The sequence below is a fragment of the Amblyomma mixtum genome, chromosome 4 (genome assembly GCF_055824585.1).
Source record: "Amblyomma mixtum isolate Tamu chromosome 4, ASM5582458v1, whole genome shotgun sequence".
Taxonomy (NCBI): Eukaryota; Metazoa; Arthropoda; class Arachnida; order Ixodida; family Ixodidae; genus Amblyomma; species Amblyomma mixtum.
In genome coordinates, this window is record NC_143015.1 from 8,120,458 (window position 1) to 8,130,889 (window position 10,432).

At 47.0% G+C, this 10,432-nt stretch overlaps 1 protein-coding gene across 1 annotated transcript in view; it reads left to right on the forward strand.

Annotated features, from left to right (window-relative positions):
• Positions 1 to 8,549, forward strand: part of LOC149345604 (uncharacterized) — a 29,962-nt gene extending 21,413 nt beyond the window's left edge. Inside the window, exons 6-7 of the mRNA XM_089585256.1 lie at positions 5,131 to 5,441; positions 8,373 to 8,549. The gene's annotated coding sequence lies outside the window, so the exon portion shown is untranslated. The remainder of the gene's footprint in view (positions 1 to 5,130; positions 5,442 to 8,372) is intronic.
• The last annotated feature ends 1,883 nt before the right edge of the window (positions 8,550 to 10,432 follow it).

A 10,432-nucleotide genomic window follows, 5' to 3' on the forward strand; every position in this document is an offset into this window, starting at 1 on the left:
GGACAGACGAGCTCTTGAATGGGATGCAGCAGAGAGAGCTGGTGAGCTACTTGTTCGCAGATGAAATCTTCTGCTCAGAAGACTATGCACGAAGGGCTTAGCCAGAAAGACCCTTGGTAGGTGCGCCGGACTGCCGCGTAGAGGCGCGTTGCTTTCGTAACTCGCCGTAGCTTTGTCACAGCTGGATGACGGCAGCGACGAAGCTGGGGTTCATCGTTAGGAGCACCTGGAAATCGTCACCGCTATCCCTTTAAGGGTATGGTTAACGATCATGGAGGGGTTGGCACGCTGGCATAAGTGAACGCAATATCCTCAATACAGCTATTGAAGGTTTCTGCCGGTAGCTCAGCTTGAGCACGAGGACATTGCTCGTTTCGGAGTTTCCACGCGGCTTGGACGGCCGAAAACGTTGGCAAAGCTCGTCTTAAAGGAGGATCAGGTGGGTAAGTAGGCTTCATGGTTGGGAAACCATAGGTCACCAACGTCCGTAAGGTAGAGGACTTTGCTCAGTTTGACGGAATCGCCAACGCCGATTTTAACTGCTGACGCGCTCGTAGGAGGCCAGCCAATCGTCAAAGTGCTGGTCCTCGCTGCTATTCAATAGAGAAGGTTCACGCTACCGTTGCACTCCGGAACCAAAGCCGGTAGTAGGGATGGGCGGCGATGGTTGGTTCGTACCATTTGGCATGGTGGCAGGGACAAGTAACCTTCGGCTTAGACTTTCCAGGATGGACGCGAACCGAGAGACCTCCACCAAGTGGGAAGGTGTTTATGCGACGCGCAGCTCCGTGGGCGTTGGTCGAAGAACGTCAGGACGGTCCCACTCACTGGCGTCACTCACGAACCCAACTAGTTGCACTTCGTCTACTTCTTGCCCTCTTCGCCGCGCTGTTCGAACTGCTGCCGGTCGGTCCCATTACACTTAACTTACTTATGTTAGTATGCTGTGGAGTGCCCGAAAGTTTTTACACTTGCCCAGAAAGTGTATTTTTCCCAATAAGTGCAAACAAACGAAACACATGCCCAACAACTGCAGACAAACTAGCGCTTAGGTCAAGGACACATCAGCAGGTGATATTGGCGACGCTACAAAAGAGAAAAATTGCCTAGTAAGCGCCGACAAACAATCTCTTAGGTCAATAGGAGGTGATACTGTGAACATTATCAACGGCGTTATCAATTGTTACATTCACCACCTTTTCTTGCTTTTCTTGTCTCTTCGCGCCGTTTCGCTAGCGCTTCGGAAGAAGGAGACCGCACCCGACTTCGCAAGTCACCTGACTGCACCTTAGTTTTGCGTGAATTATCCCTCTGTGATGCATTGTCATCGGACAAGGTTAATAGTAGTGCAATAAAAATCGCCGCTTTCAATTCTCTGCTACTAGATGATGACAAATCAAAAGAAGGGACTACGACAGCTTAGTAGAGGTACGCACAAAAAAGAACGAGTTCTGTTGACTCCATTTCTGGCCTGGCCTGCTAGCTCGGATTCCATTTCCAGCTTTCGAGCAGGACGGTCACGGAATGTCAGGCTCCTCAGGAGCGGAACGACGACAAAGAATATCTAGTGCTTCTTCCTCAGCTACCAACAGGTCGTGTTGTTTTAAATACTGTTTTTTTTTTTGCATGCAGATGTGCGGTATCGACCGTATCTTGTGTAACATTTCCGAGATGCGCTGGCCGGCTTATCGCTGCTGTCCGAGGTAGTCGCCCTGGGGGCGTATCAAATGAGCCATGTGTGGGCAGTGACATTTAAAAGCGGCGATGGTGTAAAGAAGATACTCAGCGAGGGCGACATAAAGGTGAAAGAGGGGACGTTGTGTGGTCATCGACCTCGCCAATCAAGACATTCATCTGAAGATACACTGTATGCTGCATAAAGTGCCAGATGAAGACATACGCCATGCCTTTTCATCATATAGAAAGGTCTCTGAAGTCGCAAGCGAACGGTGGCGAGTTCAAGGCGTCCAGGACAAAGGGTCGTCGACGGGACTGGTGACTCTTAGGCTCAAAACGGGCCTGTCGGTCGACGATTTCCCCATCAAGTACGCACTGGTGGGGAGCAGGCACTTGTTGTCCCGGGGAGGGCTCCGCTTTGCCTGCGGTGCCGTAATACAGGCCATGTACGGGGAGAATGTCGTGTACCGCGTTTTACGCTTTGCCGGCGCTACGGGCATGACGAGTCCGAGTGTGTCAGGACGTACGCCAGTGCCACTGGACTGAGAGGGAAAGGGGATGTTTCCGAACTGCTCATGGAGGTGACTGACGCCGAAGAAGCTTCAGGTGGCAACGACAGTGTACCGAAGGCTGCACCTGAACTGCCTCCTGAGAGCGCCAATACGGAGAAAAAGCAGGAGGACGTCGAACACTTCAAAATAGGTTCCAGCAACCAGGAAGCCAAAAGCCTAGGTGAGCCGGAAGAGACACCCGACTTTGAGGAGGGCGTGGTCGATATGGACGGCGTCGAGGCAAGCGGAGCAACTGGTAAAAGATCGAGCAAGGAAATGTTAAACGACGGCGAGCTCCTTTCTCCCAGCAACGATGAACCACCACCTAAAACGGTGGGGGGACGCCGGGCGTCACTACGCCCGAAGCCTAACATCCCGCCGGACGGAAGACCGGCGGCACAACCGCCCCCGTAGGCGCCAGGACCTGTGCCTCAGAGGGCTCCTAGGAGCACAACGCCAAGCAATGGACGGTCAAGCAGCGGTGTGCTCGCGCGACGCTACCAACGTACGAGAGAGGAAACAGTGCTGGGCATGTAGTACTGCATGCTGCACGCAAAGAGTATTCCTGACTGCTCCTACGCGTCACATGTCTCTCTCACCTGCACGATCTGTCTGTTCCTGCTCTTAAATGATAGAAAAAATGGACAAAACACTAAGGATTGCCACCATTAATGTTCGAGGTCTTTCAGCAAGGCGACGACAATACCAGCTCAGCCGCATCTGCCTAGACAATGAGCCTGACATTGTGGCTGTGCAAGAAACGAAAGTTGAGAGCCAGGAGCAGACGGATCGTATGGTTGCAGCGTTTACGGCGCATTATAATGTTTCTATTTGCCATGCTTTATGTACGTCTGGTGGTTGTGCCGTCCTAACACGTAAATGCGCTGGCATATTTGAGGAGTCTGTCAGTGAGAATGGGCGTCTGGTTGTTTTAAATTTTCTTTTTGCCGGTTCGCAGTGGCGACTGCACCAAATGATATGCAAGACCGAATTATCTTTTTCGGAAACCTTGAACCCTACATCAAATGCAATAGTGCTGTTATTTTGTTGGGTGGTTTTAACTGTGTCTGTTGTGTGGACTATCGTGCAAACAACCACCACGTTAGAGACAAAAGCGCTAAACTTTTGAACACGCTAATCAATGAACATCGAACGCGGGAAAACGACAATACACTTATTTTTAGGGGGAAAAGTCATGCGAGACTAGACCGAGCGTATCTGTCACTGGATCTGATTCCGCTTTGTAACTGCTATTCCGCTGCACCTGTATCTTTTAGTGACCACTGTATAGTGTCCTTTACGCTAGGGACGGAAAGAAAGCAGTCAAAATTTAACTGGTAATTGTGGAAGCTTAATGCTAAGCTGCTCGAAGATGACACTTTTGTTAATAGTGTAAAAGAAAAGATTGACGATGTGCTGACAAGGGAGCCGTGCAGTACGCGGTCGCGTGGGAGGAACTAAAAATCCAAATAAAAATGATGGCGATTGAAAGGGGCACTATCCGACGCACCAACGAAACGTTAAAGGAAAAAGATCTCTAACGGCAGCTTGAATGGCTAGTAAGGATTGAAAGATAGGAACCCGGCGCGTACACTACTGAAGTAAGCAAAGCTAAAGGCGAATTGGAACTGCTTGATGTGGAAAAATACAAAGCAGCAGTGATTCGCGCACGCGCAGAAAAGTTATGGCTAGGGGAAAGCCCAAATAGACGGGCGTTGGGCGATGAAAAACAGTACGTATTTCCTTATCAAAATGAAATCTGTTCTTATAGCACGGTAATTTCAAGGATATTCGTCGAGCACTATAGGTATCTTTTTGGCGGTGCAAAACAAGTGCAAAATGGGTTTGAAGAACAGTTTCTTGCTGACATGCCGAAGTTAGATGATGAAACTAAAGCGAGCCTAGAGGGTGCTATAAGCATGGACAAAATTGTGACGGCGATAAAGGAGTTAGCTTTAGGCAAGCCACCCGAGCCCGATGGCTTATGTGCAGCCTTTTACAAGGCTTCCGCGCCAAACTGTCAGCGATTTTGCAGCGTGTGTACGCAGAAGCGTACGAGGAAAATAGATTACCCCCTACTTTTAGGACAAGTCACATGCTACTAATACCAAAAACAGAAGACCCAGAGAAGCTGATGCTGGTTGAGTCATACAGGCCAATTACATTAACAAACACCGATTATAAACTTTTAATGAAAGTTTTCGCGAAGAGAGCACAAACAGTAATTAAAAGCCTTGTGGGGCCCCACCAAACATGCGGAATCAAGGGCCGCACGATCACAACTAATACCCATATTGCGAGAAGTGTGTTAGAGTGCTGTGACGCGTTCGCAGGCCGAGTTGCTATGCTGCAGCTTGACCTGGCGAAGGCTTTTGACAAGGTCTCACATGATATAATGTTTGGGGTACTCAAACACAGAAATATAAGTAGCACGATTATTGAAGGTGTCAGGATGGCTTACAGCGACTGCACAACGCGTATTGAAATAAATAGGGCGCTTAATGAACTTGTTCCTGTTCGATCATCAGTGAGGCAAGACTGCCCACTCTCCCCACTGTTGTTCACCTTGTACCTGGAACCCTTTTGTGTTGCTCTGTTGCGCCATGCAAGCATTCATGGCTCCAAACTGTAGCCATCAGAAGTTAAAGTGTTAGCTTACGCGGATGACATCGCTCTATTTTGCGAGGACAGAAGTAGTGTCCTTGAGGTGGTTCAAGTAGCCGACAAATTTTTCAAACACATGAGCTTCCAGATTAATTGACAAAAGAGCGTTGGCTTCTGGCATGCACTGGGACATGACTCCGGTCTATTTTGCAGATGTGGCTTGGACGGCGACACCAGCTGGGACTCCCGCGATACCGAAATGGCTTTGCCGCTCACGCATTTACTGCTTTTCACGCAGGTGTTCATCGCTGGTTTTTCAAGTCACTGCTTTCATGCCGAGGAATTATCTGCTATGCATGATTCGTCTACGCTGGATACTGGTTCCTTCACCAAGCCTTCACCTGTGCTAACCATGGTCGACTTCAACGATTGTGTGTGCCTCGCAGCCGATTTTGGACAGTGTGCAGTGCCAGTCAACCCACCATGGTTTTGGAGCCCGTGCCACTACACTCTACAAAAGGCGGGAATCATCACTTCACCGTTGGGGCGTGGAACCGGCGATACCGAAAAATGGCTTTGCCGCTCACGCATTTACTGCTTTTCACACAGGTTAGTGACACATATTTCAATATATGTTTAGTGTACGCTTTGCCGGTTCCACCCCCTGTATTGTATGAATGCGTTTCTTCTCATTCTGTAGCACACAGAACCATGTTACGCGGAAGGTATCGTTTTTCTTTATTGCGGAGAGCCGTTTTTACCTTTTGCTTCTGGTTTTGTGCGGCGACATAGAAGTTAACCCAGGACCTAGCGATGCGATCCTGCAGCAGCTTTTGCAAGGCCAGACAGAAATTATGGAAAAACTTGCAACTATCGAGAGTTATCAGGATGAAAACAAAACAGCTATGTCAGATCTGAATGCCCGTATGGCCAATTTAGAAGCAAAGATTGCAGGCCTTGAGGAAATGCGGGCCGCTGTCGAGGACTGTAGGGCGAGTAGTGAAAGATAGCGGTCTGAGTGGCAGACTCTGATGAAGAAAGTGGACGATCTTGAAAATCGATCTCGACGGTGCAATCTGCTCTTCTATGGAATTAAGGACGAGGATGAACACGAGTCACCACCAATTCCCGAAAAACTTGTCCTAGATTTGTGTAGGTCTACTCTGGGAATAGACCCTAGAATCGAAAGAGCCCATCGCCTCGGACGGTTCCGTTCAGAAGGAACTCGCCCGATTATTGTTAATTTTAGTTCATTCAAAGAGAAAGAGGCTGTTCTGTAAAATGCGAAGAAATTGAAAGGAAGTTCTAGCATTTCAGAGGACTTCTCTGAACCAGTACGAAACAAGAGGAGAATGCTATGGGATTTCGCCAAAACTCGCAAGGGACCCAATGGCAAAGCACATCTGAAACCCGATGTCCTTTACTTGAATAGCGTCAAATACATTTACGACGAATCTCAGGGGCAGGTAGTTCGAGCTTCTTGACAACCTAAGCCGGATCACTATGTTTTATCGATTCTAGTCCTAAACTGCAGAAGTATTAAGAATAAAGTGGACAAGCTACATGGTCTAATTGACATGGCGAGACCTTCTGTTGTGATCGGATGTGAATCATGGCTGGATGGGGATGTTAGCGATAGCGAAGTGTTTCCGAGTAACTATATCAGCTATCGAAAATATCGAGACAGGCACGGAGGAGGCGTATTTATCCTGGTGGACGTCTTAGTTAGTTCTCGTAAGATGGAAATTGATGTTGGGACATGTGAGGCAGTATGGGCTCAAATGAGACTTCTAAATGGTAAATTACTATACGTTTGCTCGTTTTACAGGTCACCTGGAAGTAAGCTTGAACCCATCAGCGACCTAACTGATATGATTGAAACTGTTAAAACTGACTCTTTAGTTGTTGGAGGTGATTTTAACATTCCTGAATTAGACTGGAGTTCAGGATGTCTTCCGTCTAGAGCCAATTCTGCAGTAGGCAAAGAATTGTTAAATCTATGCAATTCATTTAGCTTATCCCAATTAGTGCAGCAGCCAACCCGTGGTAACAATGTTTTGGATTTATTATTGACTAACCAACCATCGGCAGCTTATTCTACCCTTGTAGTGCCCGGTATCAGTGATCACAGTTGTGTTTTAGCAGAAATGTCAAAACTTTCTTGCCTCAATATTGATCCCCTCACACTATCATGGATTAACTGTTTCCTCACTAACCGGTTTCAATATACCGTCATCGGCGGTTATCATTCAGCAACTCATGAAGTGATTTCAGGCGTGCCGCAGGATTCTGTGCTTGGGCCCCTGCTCTTTCTCATATTTATCAATGATCTCCCATCCGGCATATCTTCGTCCATTCGTCTTTTCGCTGACGACTGTGTGTTATATCGTCGCATTTCCTCTCACGACGACCAGGTTATCCTACAAAATGACCTACAAAAAATAGATAATTGGTGTTCCGAATGGTTGATGGAGCTGAACATCACTAAATGCAAATTTATGCAAATTTGACGCAAGCATTCCAATATTACGTGTCCTTATTCTCTTCAATCAACTATCCTTTCGCAGGTTGAATCATATAAGTACTTAGGTGTCACAATCAGCAGCAAACTGACGTGGGAAAAACACATCGCTCAACTCGTTGCTGATACATCAAAAACACTGGGTTTTTTTAGAAGGTCACTTTCACTGTCTCCGCAATTAATCCGTAAACTAGCATACGAGACTTTCATTCGCACTAAACTTGAGTACGCATCAGCAATTTGGTCTCCTCACCAGGCTTACTTAATTAACACCATTGAATCCATTCAGAATCGTGCGGCACGCTTCATTACTTCAGATTACGATTTTCACCACAGCATTACCGCTATCAAGTCATCCATCGCTATCAGCCCCCTAGCCCTTAGACGCAAAGTTTCTCGCTTATGTTTATTGCACAAATTATATCACAATTTTCCTAACCTACGCGAGTCCGTTCTAGTCCCTCCTGTGCGCACGTCATCCCGTTTATTCAACTCCATGAGCATCCAACGTTTACACGGATCAACTAATGCCTTTAACAAATCTTTTTTGCCAGCCGCTATTCAAGACTGGAATCGGCTTCCAGAATCGGTTGTCATTGAAAGCGATCCAGAAAGGTTTAAAGAACGTCTGATGTGTTATCTTGCTGTATAAATGGTTTCATTTCCCTTTCGTGACTTTATTTCTCTTTATGCTTTTGTTGTGTGTGTGTTTTCTTCTGTGTTCTTTTTTTTAATTCTTTTTTTCCCCACCAATGTGAGTCATGATGAATGTACTACTCCCCCCCCCTTATGTAATACCCCCTCCCAGGGGCCTTTAAGGGTCTAATAAATGATGATGATGATGATGATGATGATGAAATGAACTTTCAGTATGTTAAACTTGAAGACTGTGGCAATCGGCGCATTTACAGTTATCGAAAAGCAAATTTCCCAGAGATAGCCCGGGCACTTGCACGCAGCAGCAGTGGTAGGCAGTGGCTGGCCGACGCACAGCTAACTTCTCGTCCCCTGCTTTGCAGATCTAAATCTGATAAACAGCCTGAAGCAAGCATCACGTGGAAGAACCCCTGCCGTGCCCAATAGCACATCAGTCTACTGGAAAATCAGCGACTACGTCACCGCACGGCCGCTATAAGAAGAGACACCCCGTCAAGCCTGGCATTATTGCACGCAGCAGCAGCGGTAGGCAGTGGCTGGCCGACGCACAGCTAACTTCTCGTCCCGTGCTTTGCAGGTTAGTATCGTAAAATTTCTTTTTGTGCGCTTGAGATATTTCATACTGCTACTCCCGCTGCTGCTGTTTGTGCTTTTGCCTTACTATTTAAATGCAGAAAGATATTTGCTTAGCATGCCAGGAAGCAATCACGGATGACTCCCTTGTCCTGACTTGTTCCGAGTGTGGATTCTCCTATCATGCTGGAAATTGCTCGGGAGTGGCAGAGGCAGCGGTAAAATCCGAAACCAGAGATTGACAAAACATGGTTGTGTCCTACTTGTAAAGCCTCTAAACTCCGGGGGAGTCAGAGCTCCGGGAAAACGAAGCCTGAGCAAGGTGCTGATGTGGGAGCTAAGCTGACTATCATGAACAAACGGATTGCCTTACTCCTACCACTTATTGACAAAATAGAGGCCTGTTGTCTGTGAAAGAAACTGTGAAAAACATTGAAAAAACAGTAGAGTTTTTGTCTTCTAAGTATGATACCCTACTTACACTGGTGACTGCCCAGGGACAGGAAATCTCCGAGTTGGAAGATAGAGTGCAGAAAGTAGAAACGGAAACATCGATCGAAGAAGTTAAGAAACTGAGGAAGGAACTTAATGACCTTGACCAATACAGCCGCCGCCAAAACTTGGAGGTTCACGGTATTGAACAAAATGAGGGCGAAAACTTGCTCGTGAAACTAAATAACGTCGCGCAAGCTCAACATCCTAGAGCTAACCGCGAAAGATGTAGAAGCAGTGCATAGGCTGCCTGCAAGGGAGGAAAACACTCCCGCAATCATGGTACGCTTTTCTTCGCGTACAACCAAGGAGCAGTGGACCGAGCAAAAGTCACAACTGGTAACTAAGGTTCCCGGCGTTCGTTTCCTTGACAATGTAACTCCTCTGAACAAGAAATTTCTGTGGGTGACAAAATCGAAGGCACTCGAGCGTTCCTATAAGTTTGTCTGGCAAAAGAATGGCAGAATCCTTGTGCGCAAGAAAGAAGGCGACAGCGCTATCCAGATCAGAACTGAAGATGACCTGGCGAAAATGGTGTAGCAGAGCGCGTGCGCTCTGATTATGTTTTTTCTTTTTCATGGCTGCTTACACCCCAAACTGCGGTTATCATAGCGCTATCACTTTCGCCAACATAGTCAAGGAAACACAAGCGCTGAAAAAAACAGCATCGTTTTTTCACCTTAACGCGAGAAGCTTGCGAGACAAGTATCTTGACGTGTGTGCGTACCTGGCAACGTTAAATCATGAATTTACGGTACTTGCATTTTCGGAAACTTGGTTCAGTGATCAACAGCATGCAGTGAAGCTTGATAACTATAATTATGAATCGCTTGGTCGATGTAACCGACGCGGTGGAGGCGTGGCGCTCTACATCAGTAAACGCCATATGTACAGTATCATCCAAGAGTACTCTGCTATTACGGACAACTATGAATCCCTTGCAGTCAAGTGTCAAGCGTTTGCTGTGACGGTTGTATACCGGCCACCTTCAGGATCCTTGTCTGCATTCTTAGATTTTTTCGAAGACCTTAGTGAGCATTTGTTATCCTTTAAGTGCCCAGTAGTCATTTTGGGACATTTTAATATTAATTTGCTTTCCTCTGATTTGTGTCCCAGTAAGTTTCAGGATTTAATACACTCGACCGGTCTAATAAATGTTATTAGCATACCTACTCGTGTGACTGCAGATAGCCAGACATTAATTGATTTGTGTTTGACAAGTTGTCATGACAATGGTGTGCGCTCTGGAGTTCTGACAACAGGCATCAGTGACCACATGCCAGTATTTTGCTTCCTGCCGGTAACATCACAACCTCAGTCACACCAGGAAGCTCCGCCCCGTAGACATGTCAGTGCA